The sequence below is a fragment of the Pogona vitticeps genome, chromosome 7 (genome assembly GCF_051106095.1).
Source record: "Pogona vitticeps strain Pit_001003342236 chromosome 7, PviZW2.1, whole genome shotgun sequence".
Lineage (NCBI taxonomy): Eukaryota > Metazoa > Chordata > Lepidosauria > Squamata > Agamidae > Pogona > Pogona vitticeps.
Window position 1 is genome coordinate 14,032,196 of NC_135789.1, and position 25,979 is coordinate 14,058,174.

Genomic DNA, 25,979 nt, shown 5'->3' on the forward strand with positions numbered 1-25,979 from the left:
TCTTCAACAGTCTCAAAGCATATTGAGCATCTGCCTTCGCCCATGTTTTATTCTCATGACCACCTTGTGAGGCAGGCTGGAGCCAAACCGTAACTCTAAGGGGTAGGTCCAAAGCAGTTAATTTGGTTTTCTTTTTTAAAATAATTTTTAAGATTTTTTTCTTTTTGAAAACCATACAGTGGTGACATGCTGGAAAGGCGGTTCACGACCGGAGTCCTTGTGAACTGGCAAAAAAAAGACTTTAAAAGCGAGTAACTCTTTTTCTTTTTAAACTGAAACAAGCCTTCTTGCAACCTTTAGTGTAGAAATATATGTATATATAAGCTGTCCTACCTTGGGCACATCATGAGAAGGCAGGATTCCCTGGAGGATTTAATAATGCCGGGAAAGGTGGAAGGCAGTAGGAAAAGAGGAAGACCAAACACGAAATGGACCAATGCCCTAAAGGAAGCCACAACTTTTGAGTTTGCAAAGCTGTGCAGGGCTGTGCAGGACAGGGCATTTTGGAGAGCGCTCATTCACGGGGGTCACTGTAATTCGAGGGAGAACTGACGGCATGTAACAACCGCAACATCTTAACATTCTTAGAACGGCAGAGCTGGAAGGAATCCTCTAGAATAGATCATCCAGTCCAACCCTTGTCAAGGAGGCCAAGGGGAGGATTTGAACTCCCAACTTCAGGCTCCAGAGCCGGAGACCTAAATTGCTGACAACTGCCTGTAATTAAATGAATTTGTTTAATGCAATTAGTGGATCTTGCAGGGTTCCTTTAGCTTTTGCATCCCAGAGATTTCTCTCGCCTTACCAACGTGGTCTGTCCCAACTCTCCAGCCACCCAGCCTCTGTCAGCCACAGACAGAGCCGTCCGTATCCTGAGAAAAAGAGATGGAAATATTTTCTAACATTTCCTGCAATTTGCAGGCGTGGGGGGGAGTGAAAAAAATCCTGTTCGGAAAAGATGCCATTTATTTACTGTTCAATGTGATGCCTTTTGGACTGAATAACCTTCCAGGATGCGCTGGTTTGGTCAGAAGAGGCACATACGCAAATTTCTGATGAAGCGTTTGCCATTGAAGGCTTTGTCAATGCCACAGGTTTTTATGTTTAGCTGCTCCTGAAGAAGGACACTGGGTCTGCAATGTGTCCGCTTAGGAAGCGGTAAATATATTTGATATTTTTCTCCTTCCTGCTTTCATGTTCTGTTTTTGCCACCTGCATTTCACAAGGACTTCTTAAAAAATTAATTTAGTCAAATATCAGGACGGGACTTGGATCTCAACTTATGCAAGATTGGCAGCTCCCACTAAACCATTAACAAACAGCATCTTGGGAAAGCTAGGTCAAATCAGTGGCCTCTGCTACATTTCTGATAATTTCTTTACAAGCAATAAATCTTGGCTGAAATCTTGAAGCTCAGTTAGGGGAAAGGAGGAACTTTTGAAAGTGCATCTTCTCAAGCTAAGAAACGTCTGTGGACTCTGTTGCAGGGTCCTGCCATGTTCTTAAATTGTGCAAATGCCCCTTTTAAATACTTGCGCCATTTGCACAACCAAACCACTGGATTTCAGCTGGAATATAAAAATGTCGGACCGAAACTCGAAACGGACTCACCGCTGTTGCTTTCAACACAAACTGAGCCACACCGGCTTCCCAGGATGGGGCCTCCCCCAATGCCCGGACAAGCCGGAGGATTTGAACTCAAGACCAGGGCTCGAGGGCCACCCTCCAACCATGCTACCAGACTGCCTTGTGGCCTCCTAGAAGAAGGGGAGCCATCCAAAGACGGAGTTTCCCCGAGCCTCTGGAAAAAGAGGATGCACAAATCACGGTCGACCAAGAGCGGACCAGAAAGGGGGTGTTGGTGTGTGTTTTAAAAATAGATTTATCTCAAGGGGCTTGAGTGTGACAACGAGCATCAATTGCTCGTTGTGAATACATTTTAAAGTATTTGTGCACTAAATTACTGGCTTCATAAGTACTCCAATCACATAGTAATTAATGCAAAGGCCTCCCTTCGCCTCCTCTTTTTGAAAGGGGGGGAGCGAAGGTGGTCCTTCTCTGCGCATCGCCTGCCCTCTTTTCCCCTTAATCTGTTGCACCAACCCTGCCCACGGCAAGGTAACACTTTAAAAATGTAAAAACCGAGCCCTCCTCCCCCCCATCTCTCTCTCCTCCCTTCCTTTGGAACTCACACAAACACGTCGGCTGTCCTTCATGCAAATCGGGTCGTGAGGATAATGACAACACACACACACACAAAATCAGATGCCCGCCCTTTTTTTCCTGGAAAGAATTGACCAATTTGTAGGACAGGCAGACATACAGAAAGATGAATGGCCAGACAGATAGATAGGGAGATGAGGCTGGGATCCATCCCTCAATCCTTTTCCACCTCTAAGCTTCCTGGCTTCTTTTTCTCTCTCTCATCCCTCCACACTTTTCCTTCCTTCCTTCCTTCCTTCCTTCCTTCCTTCCTTCCTTCCTTCCTTCCTTCCTTCCTTCCTTCCTTCCTTCCTTCCTTCCTTCCTTCCTTCCTTCCTTCCTTCCTTCCTTCCTCCCTCCCTCCCTCCCTCCCTCCTTCTCAGGGTTTGGCCCTGATATCTGGATGCCTCCCACCAGCAACTTTTAAAATGCAAAGTTTGACTTCTTGCGGTTCTGTGCCATCGAGTCGCCTCCAACTCCTGGCAGCCCTGTGAATGATCAGTCTCCAAAATGCCCTGCCCTCCACCACCCTGGTCATCTCATGCAAACTCAAACGTCGTGGGTTCCTTTAGGGAGTCCGTCCATCTCGTGTTGGGTCTTCCTCTTTTCCTGCTGCTTCCCACCTTTCCCGGCATGATGGTCTTTCCCAGTGAATCCTGAGCCGATCACATCTCTGCCTTCATCTTGCATTCCTCAGCCCTCCTGCCCCATTAATTGTCTTGATGAGTGGCCCAAAGGGTTTTCAAAGGCCACAGCGTTGCTGGCTCACTTGCAGTCAGAGAGAGAAATTAGGCAGGGGAAAAGACTAGAGGGGTGGTACCACTAAAGACCAGGAGATCCCAGTGTTGTCGTGGTGCCAGGACCCTCAGGATCAAACCAGCAGGACTTTTTGATTTACAGGTTCACAGACATCATCAGCCAACTCCAGGCACTTCCTGGTTTTCCTAAGCTAAGATCCGACCCTCACCGTAAATGAAATCATTTTGAAGAATGCAACATACTGTTTGTGAACAGTGCTTCAGTCTTGCATGAGTCTGGCGCCGTTAGCCTTTAAAGCTGGAGTGGTGAGTCCATTCTGGGTTTTAGTCCAGCCTTCTTGACCCAGTAGCCAAAATCCAGTGGTTTGGCGATGCTAATGGCATAACCTTTTCAAGGCAGATTCCCTCAAGTTCATAGACAGCTCTGGGCGATGATGATCTTAGAACGGCAGAGCTGGAAGGGATTCTAAGGAACATCCCGTCCAGCCCTCTCAAGGAGGCCCCATGGGAGGATTCGAACTCCCAACCCTGGGCTCCGCAGCCAGAGGCCTAAACCACTGAGCTCTCCAGCAGATTGGATGCATTTACAAAACAGTATGGTTGCTGTCTCCTTCATGGATTGCTGCCTTGTCGTGGCGAAGAGGCTTGAGTAACTCAGAGAAGCTATGGGCTATGCTGTGCAGGGCCACCCAAGACGGACAGGTCATAGTGGAGAGTTCCGACTAAACGCAATCCACCTGGAGTAGGAACTGGCAATGCCACTCCAGTATCTTTGCCAAGAACGCCCCATGATCAGAAACAAAAGGCTAAAAGATATGACGCTGGAAGATGGGCCCCTCAGGTCGAAAGGCGTCCAACATGCTACTGAGGAAGAGCGGAGGACAAGTACAAGTAGCTCCAGAGCTGATGAAGTGGTTGGGCCAAAGCCGAAAGGACGCTCAGCTGTGGACGTGCCTGGAAGTGAAAGGAAAGTCCAATGCTGCAAAGAAAAATACTGCATAGGAACCTGGAATGTAAGATCTATGAACCTTGGGAAGCTGGATGTGGTCAAACAGGAGATGGAAAGAATAAACATCGACATCCTGGGCATCAGTGAACTAAAATGGACAGGAATGGGTGAATTCAATTTAGATGATTATCATATCTACTATTGTGGGCAAGAATCCCGTAGAAGGATTGGAGTAGCCCTCATAGTCAACAAAAGAGTGGGAAAAGCTGTAATGGGATATAATCTCAAAAATGATAGAATGATGTCAATACGAATCCAAGGCAGACCTTTCAACATCACAATAATCCAAGTTTATGCACCAACCACCATTGCTGAGGAGACTGAAATTGAACAATTTTATGAATATTTACAATACCTTCTAAAACTGACACACACAAAAAATGTTCTTCTCATTCTAGGGGACTGGAGTGCTAAAGTAGGGAGCCAAGAGATAAAAGAAACAACAGGGAAGTTTGGCCTTGGAGATCAGAACGAAGCAGGGCAAAGGCTAATAGAGTTTTGTCAAGAGAACAAGCTGGTCATCACAAACACTCTTTTTCAACAACACAAGAGGTGACTCTATACATGGAAATCACCAGATGGGCAATATCGAAATCAGATTGATTATATTCTATGCAGCCAAAGATGGAGAAGCTCTATACAGTCAGCAAAAACAAGACCTGGAGCTGACTGCGGCTCTGATCATCAGCTTCTCATAGCAAAATTCAAGCTTAAACTGAAGAGAGTAGGAAAAACCACTGGGCTACTCAGGTATAATCTAAACCAAATCCCTTATGAATACACAGTGGAAGTAAAGAACTGATTTAAGGAACTAGATTTGGTGGACAGAGTGCCTGAAGAACTTGGGATAGAGGCTCGTAACATTGTATAGGAGGCAGCAACAAAAACCATCCCAAAGAAAAGGAAATGCAAGAAAGCAAAGTGGCTGTCCAACGAGGCCTTAGAAATAGCAGAGAGGAGAAGGGAAACAAAATGCAAGGGTGATAGGGAAAGTTACAGAAAATTGAATGCAGACTTCCAAAGAATAGCAAGGAGAGACAAGAGGGCCTTCTTAAATGAACAATGCAAAGAAATAGAGGAAAATAACAGAAAAGGAAAAACCAGAGATCTGTTCAGGAAAATTGGAGATATTAGAGGAACATTTTGTGCAAAGATGGACATGATAAAGGACAAAAATGGTAGGGACCTAACAGAAGCAGAAGACATCAAGAAGAGGTGGCAAGAATACACAGAGAAATTATATCAGAAAGATTTGGATATCCTGGACAACCCAGACAATTTAGTTGCTGACCTTGATCCAGACATCCTGGAGAGTGAAGTCAAATGGGCCTTAGAAAGCTTGGCTAACAACAAGGCCAGTGGAGGTGATGGCATTCCAGTTGAACTATTTAAAATCTTAAAAGATGATGCTGTTAAGGTGCTACATTCAATATGCCAGCAAGTTTGGAAAACTCAACAGTGGCCAGAGGACTGGAAAAGATCAGTCTACATCCCAATCCCAAAGAAAGGCAGTGCCAAAGAATGCTCCAGCTACCGTACAATTGCACTCATTTCACACGCTAGCAAGGTTATGCTCAAAATCCTCCAAGGTAGGCTTCAGCAGTATGTGGACCGAGAACTCCCAGAAGTACAAGCTGAATTCTGAAGAGGCAGAGGAACTAGAGACCATATGCTGGATAATGGAGAAAGCCAGAGAGTTCCAGAAAAATATCTACTTCTGCTTCATTGACTATGCAAAAGCCTTTGACTGTGTGGACCACAGCAAACTATGGCAAGTCCTTAAAGAAGTGGGAGTGCTTGACCACCTTATCTATCTACTGAGATGCCTATATGTGGGACAGGAAGCAACAGTTAGAACTGAATATGGAACAACTGATTGGTTCAAAATTGGGAAAGGAATACGACAAGGCTGTATATTGTTTCCCTGCTTATTTAACTTATATGCAGAATACATCATGCGGAAGGCTGGACTGGAGGAATCCCAAGCCGGAATTAAGACTGCCGGAAGAAATATCAACAACCTCCAATATGCAGATGATACCACTCTGATGGCAGAAAGTGAGGAGAAATTAAAGAACCTTGTAATGAGGGTGAAAGAGGAGAGCGCAAAAACGGTCTGAAACTCAACATCAAAAAAACTAAGATCATGGCCACTGGTCCCAACACCTCCTGGGAAATAGAAAGGGAAGATATGGAGGCAGTGACAGATTTTACTTTCTTTGGCTCTATGATCACTGCAGATGGAGACAGCAGCCACGAAATTAAAAACGCCTGCTTATTGGGAGGAAAACGATGACAAACCTTGACAGCATCTTAAAAAGCAGAGACATCACCTTGCCAACAAAAGTCCGAATAGTCAAAGCTATGGTTTTTCCTGCCGTGATGTATGGAAGTGAGAGCTGGACCATAAAGAAAGCAGACCGCCGAAGAATTGATGCCTTTGAATTGTGGTGCTGGAGGAGGCTCTTGAGAGTCCCCTGGACTGCAAGAAGAACAAACCTATCAATTCTAAAGGAAATCAACCCTGAGTGCTCACTGGAAGGACAGATCCTGAAGCTGAGGCTCGAATACTTTGGCCATCTCATGAGAAGAGAAGACTCCTTGGAAAAGACCTTGATGTTAGGAAAGTGTGACGGCAAGAGGAGAAGGGGACGACAGAGGATGAGATGGCTGGACAGTGTCTGCGAAGCAACAAAGATGAATTTGACACAACTCTGGGAGGCAGTAGAAGATAGGAGGGCCTGACGTGCTCTGGTCCATGGGGTCACGAAGAGTCGGACATGACTAAATGACTAGACGACGATGGTTGCTGTGGATTTCTTCCCGATCCCAAATCACACACAAGGTTTCCGCTACTGTACAGGCGTGGCCCCAATCCCCCTCTTCCGTCCCTTCCCTTCCCAGGCGGAGCTTCTTCCTCAGGGAAGTCAATCGGGGCCCCCAACCTGGAGGTCGCCTCCTGCAATCGAGTGACATTCTGAACATGGATTGTGTTTCAGCGTCCTCAGCAGATAACCGGCCGATAACATTCTTTCCATCCTTGCAACGCCTGTATCTCACAGCTGGGCTATCGTGGAGGGGAACAGAGCAGCCTTTGTCTGACGCTGCTCAGATCCCTCCTTGTTCACTGCCTTTGCAATTCCAGGCCGCGGCCCATGTGTTCGGGAAGGCTGTGCCTTGCAAAGAGTTCTCTCTCTGTCTGTCTTTTGCCTTCCTTTCTTCCCGCTCAGTCAGAGGAACAGTGTTTTGCCAGGTAGGAGCGACAAATCTATGACACAGCAATACCACACTTAGCTCTCACGTTCAGAGAAAGTAGAGAAATAACCAAATCAGTGCCAAACAGTTTTTTTTTTTTTAAAGTATGAAATGGGTAGACCGGGCCACAGATCTGCCAAAGACCTGGTCTACACCTTTTAGGTAGACCAGAAGTCCACTGAGCAGCACAAAACTGCTTATTGAGAGTGTGTGTTGTAGTGCAATAGCGCTAAACAGGACAGCTCTTCCTGTTTATGACTATATAGCCTTGGCAGAAACTGCTCTTTCTACAGATTCAGGTCTAGTGCTTCTAGCTGGACTTCTATAGGAAGGAAGGAAGGAAGGAAGGAAGGAAGGAAGGAAGGAAGGAAGGAAGGAAGGCAGGTAGGCAGGCAGGCAGGCAGGCAGGCAGGCAGGCAGGCAGGCACTAGTGATGGAAGGAAGGAAGGAAGGAGCTGATGATGGATAGAAGGAAGGAAGGAAGGAAGGAAGAGATTTCAAATCTGGGCTAAAATCTGAGACTTGGGAATATAATGCATGACTTGTGATTTATACATTTTTAAAATTATTATTATTATTATTATTATTTGCCATCTGGGTACGAAGAGGGAACCGTGACAGGTCAACCCAGGTCTGGGTTCCCTTCCCACTGATCCGACATCCGACGCAGACACAGCGCAGGCATTACCTGTTTGCTCCTTTTATTTTTTTTTCCTTTGGTATTTGTATATTCACCATTGTTGCTCCAAAGCCTGTCTTTTAAGGATGGAAGCTGCCTGGGGTCCATTTGAAGGAGAAAGATGGGGTAAAAATTTTGTCCAAATTTTGTAAAAAAACCTGAACCAACCAACCAACCAATGTTCCTCTGCAGAATTTCAGGCTAAAACCTTTCTCTCACCACCCTCTCGTTTAGATGGAGAAAAAGTGGGGGGGACTCACCCTTCTCCTGCGTGCACACACATGCGCACGGGAGAATGGACCCAATCGCTCTCATTATATCAGGAACTTCGAGGGTCTAATCAGGCGGCCAAAGTATTACTCTGTTGATTGGGGGGTGTTGTGTTAAAAAAATATAAAAATCCCCAGCACCAACCTGTGATTAGAAAGCACTTTGAGACAGAAAGCGCTCTCCCCCTTCCTTTCAGCTCTATAAATCTCGAGCCATTTAACAGCTGTTAATCGCCTCTGTCTTCCTCCCCCCCACTCCCACCGTCTACCCTGGAAGCAGACATTCATCTCTGGCGGTCGAGGGACGCCCTGTTTCCTCCTGTCTTTCTTCCCCCTGACTTCCTTGCGTGAAAACTTTTCCTCCTCTCGGACCGCCTTCCAATTTTGACTTCACTCTTCATTGCTTTCCCTTGGCTGGGTTTCTCCCTGCGCCTGCAGCCAAGCGTCTGGCGTGGAGAAGCAGGGAGAAGCAGGGGCGATCCGGGCAAGCATCACCTGGAGGGGGGGGGAGGAGGAAGGAAAGAAGCCAATGATTGAAGGAAGGAAGGAGCTGATGATGGATAGAAAGAAGGAAGGAAGGAAGGAAGGAAGGAAGGAAGGAAGGAAGGAAGGAAGGAAGGAAGAGAAAACTAATTGGATAGTTCAATGAGTTAGGTGTGTGCTTGCAGAGCTAGGAGCTTGAATCCCTCACTGGGCTTCCTATAAGCAGAGCTAGCTTGTGGGGCCTTGGGGGGCAGCTGCAGTCCCAAAGTGCCCCCAGATTAGGGAAGGACAAACCACTTCTGAGTACTCTCTACCTGGAAAACCCTGAAAAGGGTGATCATAAACCAGAATTGAGAATTATTAAGAAAGAAATACTGCTCTGAGGAGGTAGAAAGGCCCAGTTTAAGGTTGAACTAGGCCTGGCTTCTCCCAAACTTCCTGCTTGTGGCAACTTCCTTTCTGGACAGGAAGCTACACAGAGCTAGGCCTAGCTCGACCTCAAAGCCTTCCAGCTGAGGTTCCCCCCCCCGCCCGGATGACCCAATTGTAGGTGTCTATGAGGTGTATATTAAGACAGGTCAAGGGCCCAGAATTGGGGATGATGGGATTTGTTATTTAGTTGTTAAGTCGTGTCTGACTCTTCATGACCCCATGGACCAGAGCACACTAGGCCCCCCTGTTTTCCACCCCAATGAGATTTGTAGCCCCCAAAATCCAAAAATCCCATCACTATAAGTGGTTTTCAGCTGTTGGGTGTCTGTTGTACAACGAGTCAAACAAGAGTTTCACCATCCAGGAAAAGTGCTCCATGAAGGAGCAGAAAGCACATGTACAATTGCCACTATGCACAGGGAAACTTCAGGCGTATTTTGCACCTTGTCTCTAAGGAAACATTTGCCAAAACCCAGCAGAGTCATGTAATGCCACACAAGACTTGAGTTCACTGTTTTATTTCAGAAAATTCATTGCACTTGATGATGACGACATCAGCTCGTCCGCCCTCCGCACATGACAAACCTGACAATTTCTACGCAAAAGAATTAACGGACACAAATCGGACTTCCAGAATGAAACACACAGAAACCTGTTTCATATCATTTGGATTTACCTGGAAAACTCTGCCCAAGATCTGAAAGCTGCCATTCTGAAAAAAGAGAAACTACAGGGGAACAACCCAGAGAGAAAGAGAGTGGAGATAAAACAGATACACATATTGGACACCCATCTTCATGGACTTAATATTAGCCAGTGTTTCGTAGGGCACTCCCAAATATAAAACAATACAATCATTGTGCTGGACTTGCTCTATCTCTTCCTAACTCGCAGTTCCACCTTAAAAGCTTTAGAGGAAATCAGAGACCCTTACACAGCGTAATAGGTTTTCACCCATTTTCCAGTTTTCCTCTATGGCTTCCTTTCCAACTCCCATCCTATGATTCTTGAAAACACTGGACTGTTCTTCTAACCCCCAGAGAGAGCTTGTAAAACAACCCATTAGGTTGCCTCTTTTTAAAGATCGGTTGTTCTCCAATAAACCTCGAGCCTGTCCAGCAGCAATGAAGCACACAGTTTTACTCTCATCTCGTTTCCCGAGAGGCTGTGATCGGGCACCGATCCAGTCGATCCTCACCACCTGAGTGGCTCAAGAGGAGGGAGGTGAGTCATTATTTCCAAAGCAGCGCCTGCCTTCTTTTTTAAAAAAATGAAGAAACAGACGAAGAAAGAAACAAGGTGTGGGCAGTGGAAAAAAGCCGACCTTCGCGGCTAAAAGAGGTTTATTCACTCCCCGAAGACGTCCAAAGGCCGTTAATTTTTAATAACAATTAATGCACTTGCACCGGGGGGGGGGCAGCTGAGAAAGAAAGAGATGCAGAAGACCCTGCTAAGGCTTTGCCAATAAACTAAGGAGGTACCAAGGGCAAGGGAGAAAAAGAGAGGATCATTTCAGAGTAAGTTACATGGAAGGGTAATGCTACTCCGGATGAATTTGGCCTCCATGCCTTTGGCCTCACAGAGATAACTGATGGATGGGGAGGATGGAAACAGGAAAGCTTCAGGCCTACAATAACCCGGCTCTGTTCTCCTTTCTCCTCTTGTCTAGATCAACATGCGGATTGGTTATTCTAGACTTTTCCCTTCCTCTTCCTCACAAAAGGTTCTCGTTCTCCTTCTTCACCATTTTACTGAGAGAGACAGACCTGCAAACACGGGCACCAGGCCTAGAGGTTTCTGTAACCAAGGATTTTGTCGGGGAGAAGCACCTTCTAAGCCCAGCTCCTGATGAAGCCTGCATGTTCTTCACGGAAATGCAGTTGGTCTGAATACAGTGGCGTAGGGACCGTCCGAGTCTTTGGGTGTGAGTCCCAGTTCGAGTATTTTGGGGAGGGGAAAGACTCGAACTCAAGGCTTCGAACTCGCCAGTATCCCTGCAACTTCCTTATATTATTTACGCCTTGAACTGGGTAGACAAAAAGCCAGCTGCTTTGCATGTTGAAGGCATAACAGACCCAAAGTTCCCCCCCCCCCGGAACTAATCATCCTACCGCACCCCACAACCTGCCTGAGAGAATAAGCCCATGTCCCTGCCATTCGTCTCTCCGCCCCAGCCCCAGGAGTAACGACAATTGCTATGCCTCTCTGCTTGCGCCCCAGGACGCCGCGAGGTAATTATTTCTAGCTTTTTTCCCAACGGTGAAGGTGTAATTACCATACCCTCAACAGCTCTGGCTAAACACTCGTGAAAATAGAAATAAAAACAAAGCAACAAAAAAAAAAAACCAAAACCACACATGCACATCACTCTTGCACACAACACACAGACACTACAGGGTTATAATCACTTTGCGGGTCAGACGCCGGCAACGAGAGGAGATTCTAATTGTTTTCGAGGAAGGAAACGAGCAGAAAACTATCGCTCTGCCATTAGGATCACAACGACACTGAGATTTTGAGACTGTAAAGCCAATTTTTCTCTTAGGGAGCCAGACACAGTTGGCTTGGGAGCGTTAAACTGCCCGGCGAGTGTTCTATCGCTATGGCATTAAGCCACCCAGAGAGTGCTTCAGCGCTACAGCACAGCATATAAGCCGCAACAATAAATAAATACCGCAGCAGGAGGCAGGAATGCAAGAAACCACATTTTCAAAATCCATTTCTAAACCCAATTCTTTTGCTTTATTCCACGTTAATAACACCTCCTCAGAAACAAAGGTCTAAATTGTTACTTATGTCATTCTTGGAGGGGGACAAGGAAAAAACCCGAAAAGCTTTCTGTCCACCGAGCAAGAACTGTGTGCATGTTTTCAGGAACTTTCCAGGGGGGGGATTTCCAGAAGTGGTTTTGTGCCTTTAAAAAACACACAAAATTCCCGGGTTTTCGTACAAAGTTTACAGAAGCTGCCCAGGTTGCTGAACCTTTTCTAGAAATGTGGGGAAAGGGTTCAGAGTGTTGAAGAAACCCCAGTGAAGTCCAAACTATGAAAATCAAAGAACAGCCATCACCCCTATGGATCCACCAGTGGTCACTGCCAGTGCCCCTCCCCAGTCAAGAGTCCATGTTCCCCCTAAGTAGAGCACTACAATCCTCACAGTAGCTGGAAGAGAAACAGAGTCCCTCCCCCCCCCCCAGCAATATATCCTGGTGCTCTCATCTCGGTTGAGTTGCAAAGTATTCGGGCGCAGCTTGGCACTTAAGAGCCGCTAGCTTTACAAAGCATCCGATCCTGGTAGAAATGAACACCAGGCATGAGATTTGGGGATTTTTTAGGACTCCAAATCCGGCGGTTCTCCAATCCAGGAGTTCTACCTGACATATTCACACCCTATGGACACCTAGATGAGTCTGCCCCACTGCTCGCTGGGAGCTTCCTTTCTGTCCAGGCAGCTGGGCCCCTGCCAGGCCTAGTTTTGCCTTTCTCCAGGCGAGTATCATTTTGGAGGTTCTAGAGATGGGAAGTGGAAGTCCCAGGATGCCGAATCATGAGATCTGGAGTCCAAACAACTCAAAAATCCAACCTCTCGTGAATGTTGTACAAGCTGATGTCCGCCTGGGGGCTGCATCCAGAAGCTCACCTTTTGGGGATTATCCCAGCGAGCGCCTTGACCCCCATCGTCTAACACGTGTTGTCGAGTTGGAAACACCCACACGCTCGGGGAAGGTTCTGAAATTGAGGGGCTTGCAATATGCTGACAGCATAAGCTAATTATGAATAAGTCATGCCTAGCTCTCCCCCTGGCCCTCCACCCCCTCCCCTCCGCGGGTCTCTGGAGAACCGCAGAGTGCTTTCTAAATATTGACCATTTAAATTACACCATCGGTTCCATCAGCACCCCACTCCTGCCCCCCTTCCTGAGATGGGGAGCTGAGCTCATCTCTTCTGTTGGCGCACGAGAGAGGGGAAACGAGATGGGGCCGAGAGAGGAAAGGGCCGGTGGGGGTCGGAAACTGCCAGCCGCAATGCTAGGCACGGGCCAAACACATCCACTGCGTGACAGCTTAACCTCTGATTGGCCGCAGAGCTCGGATCCTGACCGTGGGGAGCAGACCTGGCCGATGCGGAGTTTGAGTGGTCCAGCAGCTCATGTTGAGCACCACCTAGCTGCTCATGTTTAGCAAAAGGCATGCCAGCCGAATGACAAAGCACAAGTTGCCTCAATGGCGGGCAGGCGCATTGAATGGGGCGGTTCTAGGCCAGTGGTTCCCAACCTGGGGTCCCCAGATGTTCTTGAACTACAACTCCCAGAAACTCTAGCCAGCACAGCTAGTGGCAGAGGCTTCTGGGAGGTGTTGTCCAAGAACATCTGGGAAGCACTCAACTAGACGCCGGAGAGCCACTCTTCAAAGATGGATTGACTGTGGATTTCTGCCCTGGGAGCGGGACTGGACCAGATGTCCTTTAGGTTCCCTTCTCAATGTTATCCTTCCAAAGTGGTTAAAACCTCTCCTCCTGTTGCGTCTAACAGTGAAACCAACACACTGTGAAAAGGAGAAAGCCAAAGGTAAGTGGATAGGGAGGGTGTAGAAGTCATGTCAGATGTCTCGCTTGAGTTAGCAATTTCCCACCTACCCCCAACAAAACATCCAATTAGCCACAATCCTGACCCTTAATGGTAGCTGACAGAGCCAAGAGCTTAGGGAGAGCCAATTGTTGAGAGCAGGTTCCCATCGGAGGGAGAACAATCATCCTGCAGTATTCATCTATGTCAGAGGGAGAAAGAAACCATCGTTCCTCTGCCATAACTTTTAACTCTAACTTTCCTTTTTCCGTGACAAAGCTGGGGCAGGAGAAAGATCCAGACTGGGGAAATGAGGGGGAAACTTCGAGAAAAAGAGGATTACACAGGACTGCCCCACCATCTCTAGAAGCAGGAGGACATGGCTCACCTAGAACCGTAAATGTATGGTTCTAGGTGGGTCAATGGCCTTCTTGGTAGCTGCTCCCAGGCTGCTGAAGAGATATATCCGTCTTGCAGGTTCTTGCTCCTGAAAGAAAACCAAGAAGGGGTTTAAAAAACACCCTATAGCTCAGTGGTTTCAGTATCTGGTGGCAGAGCCAGAGGTTGAGAGTTCGAATCCCCCCCCCGTGCCTCTCATGTGTAGAGCCAGCCTGTGTTGGGCTGAAATCCCAGGCCAAGAAGCTAAAGCCTTTCCTCCAGGTGAGCTAAAGTTATTTATTTACTTTATTTATTTATTTATTCGATTTCTACCCCGCCCCTCTAGACAACGTCTACTCGGGGCGGCTTACATATCTTAAAACATATTAAAACAGCTTATAAAACGTATATAGTGCAATTATTATAATTAATAGTATCCAAGATGGCAAAAACTCAAAAAGAAAAAGAAAAAGAAAGAAAAGATCACTTAAAGTTAGGTCTCTAGAGGTATAGATCTTTGGGAAGGAACTTCCAGAATGGAGAATGATGGGATTTGTAGTTAAAAAAAACCCAGATGGCTTGTCCCTACAGAATACCAGTGCCACCCAACTAGAAGTGTGCAGGTCGGTGTGTTTTTAGACTTCCAACTCGGAGAATTTCGCAAATCTGCTCATCTCTGCCCTCAACCCTCTTCAACCACGATTTTGGAGACCTGGCGGTCGAAGCTCTTGAAACCGGTCCAAGTAGGGGGATGATGAGAGCGGTCGTCTAAGAAATTAAAATTTCCAAGCTCCTCTCGGTGTAGGAGAACACGGTTGGGGCCACGTCCTTGACAAAACCAGTGTGAGGCCAGCGTGTCCCGAGGTTCATCCTCCGAATTCCAGCTGGACTTCCTACCTAAAGGAGGTTTATCGTAAAATCTCGCCAGCTCATAATCTGAGATCGGCCGCAGATTCTCCCTTTTTGCTGCGCAAATCCACGCACAGAGGGAATATGGAGCAGCACAACGGTCTTGCCGCTATATTCATCATAGCCTGATCCATTTTTTTTCCACCAGAAAGGAGACAGTGATAAATCAGCAGAAATCCATCTCTTCTTTCATTGCTCTTTTCCTTTCTCATCATGAAACCCCTGGTTTGGGCTTTATAATTTATCTGCAAATACTGATTATTAATGTATTTGTCCCACTTCCCTCAGCTTCAATGTCGCCTTTGGTTTTGATGGTTTGAGGGGTTTTTCTCATTTGTTTTACCTTCTTTTCCCCACTTATGCTTTTATCTCACTTTTGTAGTATAATGTTCTTCCTTCCTCTTTAATATCTGAATAATTTACTTTTTTTTTAATCGTTTTCTTAGCTTTTACTATTGTGTTTTTAATGATGTGAGCCACCTTGGGTTGTTTTCTAAGGAGAAAGGTGGGGTAAAAATATTTTAAATGCTAATTTCTCTAGCTTTTTAGGGGCACTCTAGAAAGAAGGTTGAGAGATTTCGGCCTAAAATCTGTTCCTTGTTTCTCTTACAGAAGACCCACTGAACCGGTGAGGTTTCTGTGCGAACCTCGGTGATAGAATCCATGATTCGAGCTGAAATTAGAAATTCGATTTATGCTATGCCTTTAAAACTCCATGATTTCCTTTTTTAGAAAAAAAACCAAATTGATTGCCATCACAATTTCCATTTCCAAACTCAATTCTTGCAACATTTTAATGGTCAACACATCTGATTTTGGACATTTAAATCGCGGCTTAAATTGCGATCAAAATCAGCTTTTATTTCAGTCCAATCCACCCTGTTTTTCGAGCCTGCATGGCGTGCAAACGATATGAATGTCGGGAGGAGAAAACCTGTAAATGATCGAATGGTTTTAAAACGTGGGCGTTCTCCCGGCCCCTTGCTCTAAAGGTTTGTTTTGGAAGGAGCCAAATCAATCAATTAATACATCAATAAATAAACTGGAACCAACGGTTCCCATTTTTAAAATAAAAACGCGTGCCCTCAGCCCAGATTCAGCAGCCCAGCACTAGTATCATCATCCGCTGACCTTCGGGTGACCTTTCCAGAGCATCCCCTTGGCTCGGCTCCCAGAACGGCCAACCGCATCGGGTTTTAATGGATGGATCCTGCCCTGTGACAGTCTGTCCGGTGCCGTCCCCCACCCCCATTCTATTCTGCATGACAACGGGATCCTCAATGTTCGGGTGAAATTGCTCGGAATAAAATATTGGAACTAATGAACAGCGCTGTGGGAGACGGGCTTCCTCTTGGCCACCGCCTGTGGGCCCGTTACATGCAACCTTTCACAGTTCCCCGTTTGTAATCAAATCGGGATAAGAAATCTACTCCTGTACAGGGACTGCTCTCTATGCTTTTTCGCCCCCTTTCCCTTCTAACTTCCACAGTTAGCATGTCAGGATACTCACTCACTCCCCCCCCCTCCACGTAAGAACATAAGAAGCCTTCTAAAGGACCTTCTCCCATCGCAACCAGCCTCCCTCGGGACGGGACGTTCAAAATCAACTCTCCCGGCATTCTCTTCCTCTCCATCTTTTTTTTAAAGACCCCAAGAAAATATACAGATATCTCATCTAGATCCAATTTGTTTGAAATGTCGTACGAAAAGACCCGCTGTTCGCTGTGGGGCCTCGCATTAACTCTGCCGGGGTGGTTGGGCTCGCCCTCCGTGGTGAAAATGGCATTCGCACAATAAGGGTGGCCCCATAACCGGGGGCCCGGAGGGGGCCTCTCGGCCGGCGCTTTCCGGCGAACCCCAAAGGTTACGTCTCACGGTTGCCAGCCATTCACCGACACACACACACACACACACACACACACACACACACACACACACACACACACACACACACACACACACACACACACACACACACACACACACACACACCCCGAATGGACGCTGATCTGTGGGAATGTCTGCATGTTCGAGTGGCCTAATCGAGGGCGGGTGATGCGAAGTGTGCCGCTCATATACCATCCAAAGCATGTAAAGCACTTTCTGGGTGGTTTCTGACAAGCCGGGAACTCAAGTTCCCGACCGTGGAAGGACAGCAGGTTGAGTCCACCTCAAGCTGCCAACTTGATCCCGTAGGAATCAAACTCAGGTTGTGAGCAGACTCTTTGCTGCAGGACTGCAGTTTAACTCCTGCCCCACGAGGCTCTATAACAGTGGTTCCCAGCCTGGGGTCCCCCGCATGTTCTTGGAGTAAAACTCCCAGAAGCCTTCACCACTAATCTATGCTGGTTAGGACTTCTAGGGGTTGTCATCCAAGAACATTTGGGGGCCCATGGTTGGGATTCGAACTCCCAACCTCTGGCTCCACAGCCAGAGACCTCAACTCCCTGAGCTAGCCAGCAGTTCCACTGTACTGGCTACCTCCCAGATTTGTTAAGACAATGCAAGGGAATGAGGGATGGCTATTCCTTTGCTCTCCAGTAGAGATACAGAGATCCACGGAGGAGAATAGCTTCAAGTTCCCCAGATAGTCCAACCCTTTCCCATTCACCGGCACTTCAGGTCTCAACCGCTCTAAGATATTTGTAGGAGAAAGAATAAAAACCTTTCATTACTTACAGCGGCGAACACATCAACAGCAAAATAACGAGTGGCTTCCAACCAAGGAAAGAGAAGGGAAACAGAGGGAAAAGAACACAGAGCAGAGATGCCGGGCTCTCTCTACTGGTTAGTGAAGGACAGATTGATGAATGGACAAAAATGTGGAAAGATAACTGGAAAACGATTAAGCAAGTTAATCATAGAATAAACATCCTTAAAATATTTCATAGATGGCATTTCACTCTGGTAAGACTGGCAAAAATATCAGAAGGGATCAGTAATGTTTGTTGTATAGGCAGTAATGTTTGATGTATAGGCAGGCCTTCCTTTCCAGTTAATTCCTGTCCTCTTTCCTTTTTTTTCTTTTTATTTGATTTATTTTGTATTTTTCCCATTGCAAAATCATTTAATTAATTAATTGTTATAAATTTTTCTTGAACTTGTTATGTTTTATGTTGTAAGCCGCCTAGAGTGGTCGAAATGACTAGATAGGCGGGGTATAAATACAATAAATAATGATAATAATGATGATGATGATGATGATGATGATGATGATGATGATAATAATAATAATAATAATAATAATAATAATAATAATAATAATAATAATAATAATAATAATAATAATAATAATAATAATAATAATAATAATAATAATAATAATTATTATTATTATTATTATTATTATTATTATTATTATTATTATTATTATTATTATTATTATTATTATTATTATTATTATTATTATTATTGACAGTCACCTCAGCCCGGAAAAATTCCTCCAAGCCATGCCTTCTGTAGGCAGCATGCGAGGTTGTAAAAAACCCTGACAGCTACGTCCCATTGCTAGATACAGCCTTATGGCAGGTTTACTTAAAAGAGGGTGCTGTGGGTTGCGATTTGGAACTGTGGAAATTGTACTTGGGGAGACAGAAAGAGAAGAAATACTGTAGGGAGACCTGACAGCAGGTAATTATGACCGTGTTTACTCGAAAATAAGACAGGGTCTTATATTAATTTTTGCTCCAAAACAACCGCATTAGGGCTTATTTTCAGGGGATGTTTTTTTTTTTTTCATGTACCACCATCTACTTTCATTCAAATATAGGCATGTCATCTTCTTCTGGCTGCTGCACAAGGGTGGAGGGCAGGGTTTCATTTCATTGGGGTTTATTTTTGGGGTAGGGCTTCTATGACGAGCATCCTGAAAAACTCTACCCCGCGCCAATGAAGGAAATTGAGGCACTGGGATTTGATGACCTGATTTCTCCCCATTTGGGGGAGAAACTGGATGTGACCCCCTCTGCTTTTGGAAAATGGTTAGGTGCCAACCACGGGTGGAAAACATGATGGGCATGGCCTCTGGAACCCTCTGTGGTCGCTCGGTCCATCCTGCACCAACCCGGCTTATTCGGGATTGCACATTTTATAATGGAGTATCGCCACACGCTTTCCAACAGGGTGGACAAAGTGAGTTTGCTGGATGGCAATGATAGCTCAGGGGTTGAGGTTCTCTGGCTGCAGAGCCAGAGGTGGGGAGTTTGAATCCCCCCACGGGCCTTCCTTGACAGGGGCTGGACTTCATGATCCATAGAGTCCCTTCCAGCACTGCCGTTCTAAGATTATTATTGTTAATTCTTGTCTGCATGGTTGAGGGGGGGGCTTGGTCCAGATGAATTGCTCTGAAAGGTTGTGAGCCATCTTTGGCTATGCTTTTTGGCAAAAAGAGGAATTTATAAATAAATAGAAGAGAGGAAAGAATGAATTGGGAAAAGGAAGGAAGGAAGGAAGGAAGGAAGGAAGGAGCTGATGATGGATAAGAGGAAGGAAGGAAGGAGCTGATGATGGATAAGAGGAAGGAAGGAGCTGGTGATGGATAAGAGGAAGGAAGGAGCTGATGATGGATAAGAGAAAGGAAGGAGCTGGTGATGTATAAGAGGAAGGAAGGAGCTGGTGATGGATAAGAGGAAGGAAGGAAGGAGCTGGTGATGGATAAGAGGAAGGAAGGAAGGAGCTGGTGATGGATAAGGGGAAGGAAGGACTGATGATGGATAAGAGGAAGGAATGAGCTGGTGATGGATAAGAGGAAGGAAGGAGCTGATGATGGATAGGAAGGAAGGAAGGAAGGAAGGAAGGAAGGAAGGAAGGAAGGAAGGAAGGAAGGAGCTGATGATGGATAAGAGGAAGGAAGGAAGGAGCTGATGATGGATAAAAAGGAAGGAAGGAAGGAAGGAAGGAAGGAAGGAAGGAAGGAAGGAAGGAAGGAAGGAAGGAAGGAGCTGGTGATGGATAAGAGGAAGGAAGGAGCTGGTGATGGATAAGAGGAAGGAAGGAGCTGGTGATGGATAAGAGGAAGGAAGGAGCTGATGATGGATAAGAGGAAGGAAGGAGCTGGTGATGGATAAGAGGAAGGAAGGAAGGAGCTGGTGATGGATAAGGGGAAGGAAGGACTGATGATGGATAAGAGGAAGGAAGGAGCTGGTGATGGATAAGAGGAAGGAAGGAGCTGATGATGGATAAGAGAAAGGAAGGACTGATGATGGATAGGAAGGAAGGAAGGAAGGAAGGAAGGAAGGAGCTGATGATGGATAAGAGGAAGGAAGGAAGGAGCTGATGATGGATAAGAGAAAGGAAGGAGCTGGTGATGTATAAGAGGAAGGAAGGAGCTGGTGATGGATAAGAGGAAGGAAGGAAGGAGCTGGTGATGGATAAGGGGAAGGAAGGACTGATGATGGATAAGAGGAAGGAAGGAGCTGGTGATGGATAAGAGGAAGGAAGGAGCTGATGATGGATAGGAAGGAAGGAAGGAAGGAAGGAAGGAAGGAAGGAAGGAAGGAGCTGATGATGGATAAGAGGAAGGAAGGAAGGAGCTGATGATGGATAAAAAGGAAGGAAGGAAGGAAGGAAGGAAGGAAGGAAGGAAGGAAGGAAGGAAGGAAGGAAGGAAGGAAGGAGCTGGTGATGGATAAGAGGAAGGAAGGAAGGAGCTGATGATGGATAAGAGAAAGGAAGGACTGATGACGGATAAAAAGGAAGGAAGGAAGGAAGGAAGGAAGGAGCTGATGATGGATAAGAAGGAAGGAAGGAGCTGATGATGGATGGATGAAAAGCAGGAACTGGTGATCAATGGATAGATGAAAGGAACAAAGGCAAGAAGGGAAAGAAAGAAAGAAAGAGACAGACAGACACCAGAATCTCATAGCAAGACATTTTTAACCAGGCCTGCTCGCAAAAGGCGAAGCCCCTGAAGACTCCAAGGGGGACGGATTTCGTGGAGCCCCAGGGTCAGCAAAGAAGAGCTGTCCCACTCCCTCTCTGGGCCGCTGGGGGAACCTGGAAACCATTCCTTCCAGGCAAAGCCTGGGAAGCAAAAGTGGATTCAAAGAGGAAGGCTGCTTTCTCCCTTAATCCCCTCGCCCTGCTGGCTTTGGCAGTGACCGGACCAGCAAAGGGCTTCACGTGGAGCGTATTTAAGCTCGTTTTCCGACCGCTTGCTTGCTTTCTTCCAGGCGCTCCTGGGGTATTTTGCCTTTTTTTTTTTTAATGCCCAAGATTTCCCCCTCCCATTCCTGCATGAAGGAAAATCTCAATTGTGTTAAATACGGCAAGATCATAAATGCCAAAAAAAGTAATAATTTAAAAACAGACCGAAAAAGAAAGAAAAGCTCCCGCCATTGGCAAGAATCCAGACTGTGCACCGAAGCCTACAAAATAAATCTTTCAATTAGCCGGATATTGACTGAAGCGCCTTCGGAACGGATTTTCCTTAAATCGCAAAAGGCTCCTGCCATCACCGCGAACTATCCTTCCATGATTAGTATTATTTTAAAAATCACTTTATTTATCGAAACTGGGGGGGGGGGAGTGATAACAAGAGATTTAATGGGGATATAACAGATTCCTCAATTCTTATATATATATGGCATGGGACGAGGACGAGAAAGCCATGCATGGTCATAGGATATATTTTAGGAGATAATTGTCAAACATTTCCTGCTAATTGATTTCTGTGTTAGGTGTAAGGAGCCACTGTCTGTCCAGGCGTGGCAGGCCACTGATTCCAGCAGCCCTTGCAACCCGAGTCCATGGGCATTGTAGTCCTTCCAAACCCTGAGCTATCTATCCAGCCTTCAGAAGATACGTATTAGCCTTGGTCTTTTTGCTCAGAGTAGCTGATGAATTTTTCAGTGCACCAAGGTCCTGTTCCCCACTGAGGGCTAGAAAACTAGTGAAGCTTTTCTACCTACATTGGGTCCCTCTGTAGGACCGCCTTTCAAGGATTTGAAGACCGCTCTCCTGTCTTTCCCCAGTTTTCTTTTCTATTGTTGTACTGCTCTAACAGTTAATAAGTTTTTCTGTGATCTTCAGCCTCGATCTGGCTTCCTGTTGCTTGAGCCCCTTCTGACGGGTCCTGCCCTCTGGGGTGATGGAGGACAGATCCTGCCTCTCCTCTGTAAGACAGCCGTCCCAGGATTTGAAAAGCGCTCTCCTGTCTCCCCTCCGTCTTCTTTTTTTCTATCTTTCCTCCTTATAGGGCTTGAGTTCCAGTCCCGATTCTCCTTCTTGCCCTCCTCTGAACTGGCTCCCCTTGGTCATCCTCCTTCTTCAAGTGGGGTGTCCAGAACTGGAACCCAGGACTCCAGAGGTGGTCTAACCAGTGTTGAACGGGGGGGGGGGGACTCTCCTCCCTCAGTTCCACAGATCCAAATAGGTCTACTCTTGTTTCTACCAGATTTCAGCCCTCAGAGTCTTTTTTTGTGACACCGTCCTTCGTTTCTCCAAGACTCATGTTCAGTCCCATGACCTGCTCAAGTGCTGGATTCCATGCAGTGGGTCACGGGGACACTTTTCCTGCTCAGGCACCCCCAAGGGTGGGGAGACCAGGCAGAAGGGAAGGGGGGGGGATCCTGGCCGACCGGGAAGCAAAACGGGAACATGGATGCGCCACTGGGAGGTGGGTGGGTTGGGAAGGAAAAGATTTCTCGCGCCGCGTCTTTGGGGAGACGCTTTGTACACACGCGGTCTAAATTATTTAATTTCTCCAAACGGCTGCACCTTTATAAATCATTAACGGCTCCTTTTGATCTGTGTTAATGAGGTTGCTTGATTGTGGGGCTCGGGAAAACACACACACACACACACAATAATAATAACTGCAACAGCTACGGAACGTGAGATGGAGGATAAACTAATTTAAAAAATTAAATTAAGGAAAGGGAAGGTGGGAGGGAAGGAATGATGGAAAGACAGAGAAAAAGAGAAATCGGCGTCACAATGTCTGTCGGTTCGGGATCTTTTACAGAACAAGGAAGCCAATGAACCCCCAAGCTGCGGGGCGGTGTGTCGTCTTAGTTGCCAACATTTGTAGGGAACAACTCTAACGAGTGGGCCCCAGGGAAGCATCAGCTTGAATGTACTTCCTTTCGTGTCTTCCTCTACTGATGGCTATGTCGATGTAATCCACCGGCTCGGTGGATTCAGTTTCTGGCTGCAGAGTCAGAGGTGGTGAGTTCGAATCCCCACGGTACCTCCTGGGAGAAGAGCCAGCCTGGGGAGCCTTGGGCACGCGCTGCACCATCATCCCAGGGTGCCCCCTAGAGGAAGGGAATGGGAAGACACTTCTGAGTCTTCTATCTGGAAATTCCTAGAAAGGGTCGCTGTAAGTCAGAATTAACTTGATGGCACACAATTCGTATTTATCTTATGCACGAATTGGCCCCCGAGCCACTTCCTGGCCTCAGGCCTGCCCCTGACGCTGTTTCCTTTGTGTAAGAGTAAATCAGCCACCGGATTCTGGCTCACGCCTCTCTGTGCACAGAGAGCTCTCCAGGAGGGGACGACATTCGGGAGATTTGGAAGGACGAAAACATTGGAATGCAAGTGTTTCGCATCAAAAGGAAGAACGACGAATTCAGAACATCGTAGTCTACCCCCAAGGGTATGCGGGAGGTGGGGATAAGATTTTTTGGGGCACAGAGCTAATGTCACAAACACATCGATAAATAGGTTTGTGTTGCTCTAAAAGGTTGAGTGACCGCCAACGGATGGCGACCCAACCAGCGTCCTCCAAAATGTCCTGTCCTCCACCGCCCTGCTCAGCTCTTGCAAACTCAAAAGTTGTGGTTTCCTCAAGGGGACCTGTCCCTTTCACATCCAACCTTCCTCTTTTCCTGCTGACTTCTCCTTTTGCCAGTACAATGGTCTCTTCCAGCGAATCCTGCTTTCTCTGGAGGTGCCCCAAGAAGGACCACCTCCATTTCTCCTCCTCCTCCTCCTCCTCCTCCTCCTCCTCCTCCTCCTCCTCCTCCTCCTCCTCCTCCTCCTCCTCATTATTATTATTATTATTATTATTATTATTATTATTATTATTATTATTATTATTATTATTATTATTATTATTATTATTATTATTATTATTATTATTATGCCTCCTGAGAGGCTTCAGGCTTAATTTGCTCTAGGACCCCCCCTTGTTCATCTTTCTGGCCGTCCAGATTAGGTGAGAGGGTAAGATCAGGAAAAACACCATTGAGGTGCGCCCCCCCACTCCGTGAATTTCCACACCCTGGGGGAGACTTAACCCCTCCTAAGTGCCAATTCAAACCTCTAAGCACTAGCCCACGCTGCCTCTCCGAATTCCGAAAATTCGTCAGACAATCTAACACCCATGTGGATAGTGAACACAGAGTGAGAATGAAGAAAAGGATTAGGTTTTAGGCTGTATGTATGAGAGAGAGAGAGAGAGAGAGAGAGTGAGAGTGTGTGTGTGTGTGTGTGTCCGCCTTTTAAGAAATAGGAATTAAAAATCCGTGTCAGTTCCTCTCTTGAAATTTCTTCAGGGACAGAAGGAATTTGCATTTGAGTGTTGAATCGGAAAGGGGGGGCGGGGAGTGCGAGGCTGTTTAAAAGAGGTCAGGAAACCAAAGAATTGCTATAAAAATATATTATCAGCCCCCTGAATGAAGCAGTATTAGGGGATTTTAACAGAAATGAATGGGAGAACTGATGCGATTTTGAGTTGGGGGGGATCTGCAAGAATTGGGGGTGGAAGTGACAGGAAGGGGGTGTCTTAAGTACCATAGAATGGGAGGGGGGAATTCTCATTGCTTTGCTGGAAAAATACTTCGTTCTTGGGCCCCCGAACGAAGATTTAAGATCGAAGAGGAGAAAGATTGCAACTGCGCAGGGAAACCAATGCAAAGGGAGCAGACGAAGCCCGCAGCGCAGAGAACTTACCTTAACGGACATCAATGCCCAAAATCCACACACACACTCCGGCCAGCATGGAGGAAAATGGGAAATGTAGTCTAAAAGTATTGTTATTGTTATTATTTGGTGCCAAAGTAGATTTTTCAGTGTTCCCGTGAACACGGGCAATTTGGAAAGTTACTTTCCCTGTCCCTTGCTGGAGCGAGTGTTCAGGAAGGAATCTGCCTCATGATTTGTCACAGAGCCTGTTACAGTATATTTTCTGTAATTTGTGTTACTTTTGAAAAATAAGAGCGTTTAAGGAGCGATCTGCGGAAGGCATCAGACAGGAAAAATGACAGGTGAAAAAAGGGCTACTAAAATGCCTTTAAAATGTCCTTAAAAGGGTGCTTCAGAAAGTAACTGGAAACTTTACTCCTTACGCGATGTAAAGTAACTTCATGTGCACTCATTAAGTAACTTTCCCTCTGTCGTATCCCCTTGTTCTCAGACCAGGTTAGCTTCTTTCTTGAGCTCTCCGTTGTTCTACTTCCTGTTCTTAGCTTCTAAATATGATCTTTTAATGGCTGTCAGTGGCTTGGGTCCTTTTGAAGGAGAATGGCGTGGTAAGAAATATTTTAAATAAATAAAAAGAATAAATCAATCAACCCTTTCTCAGGCGTTGTTTCCAAACTCGGTTTAAGATCACCTAAATAAATAAATAAAAGGGCAGGGTAGCTCTCCTTTAATCATGGATTTGGAGCCCGTTCAGAGGAAGACAACCCCGAGGATCAGGAGAACTGGGAACCAGTGAGGAAGGATGGAAAGAACTGGGCAGGTTTAGCTTTGAGAAAACAAGACTTAAGGGGAGAGAGGAGAGTGCTTTTCAGAGACCTGAAAAGTGGTCCTCCAGAGAGGAAGGGCAGGATCGGTCCTCGATCATCCTAGAGGGCAGGACATGTCATCCTAGGCTCGAGGGACAGGAACCTGGATTTCAGCAGAATAGCAGGGAAAAAAAACTTCTTAATTGTTAGAGTTGGGGGACACACACCCCTAAAGGCAAGGCCAAGCGCCTTCCCGGCCCATGCTCAGCATCACCCAGGCAGATCTGGCCGCCTTCCTATCAGTACAGTATTTGTGTCTGCTCCAAATCTCTCTTTTGCGCCTTCCTCCTCCACGATAGTACTCTGTCA

At 46.4% G+C, this 25,979-nt stretch overlaps 1 protein-coding gene and 1 long non-coding RNA gene across 2 annotated transcripts in view; one reads left to right on the forward strand and one right to left on the reverse strand.

Moving 5' to 3' along the window:
• The window catches only part of EFNA2 (ephrin A2), a 114,913-nt gene that overhangs the window by 25,558 nt on the left and 63,376 nt on the right, over positions 1 to 25,979 (reverse strand). The gene's annotated exons all lie outside the window — the stretch shown is intronic.
• Positions 2,768 to 14,509, forward strand: LOC144584012 (uncharacterized). Its single transcript, XR_013537999.1, has 2 exons — positions 2,768 to 10,311; positions 10,757 to 14,509. It is a non-coding gene; the product is annotated as an uncharacterized LOC144584012 (long non-coding RNA).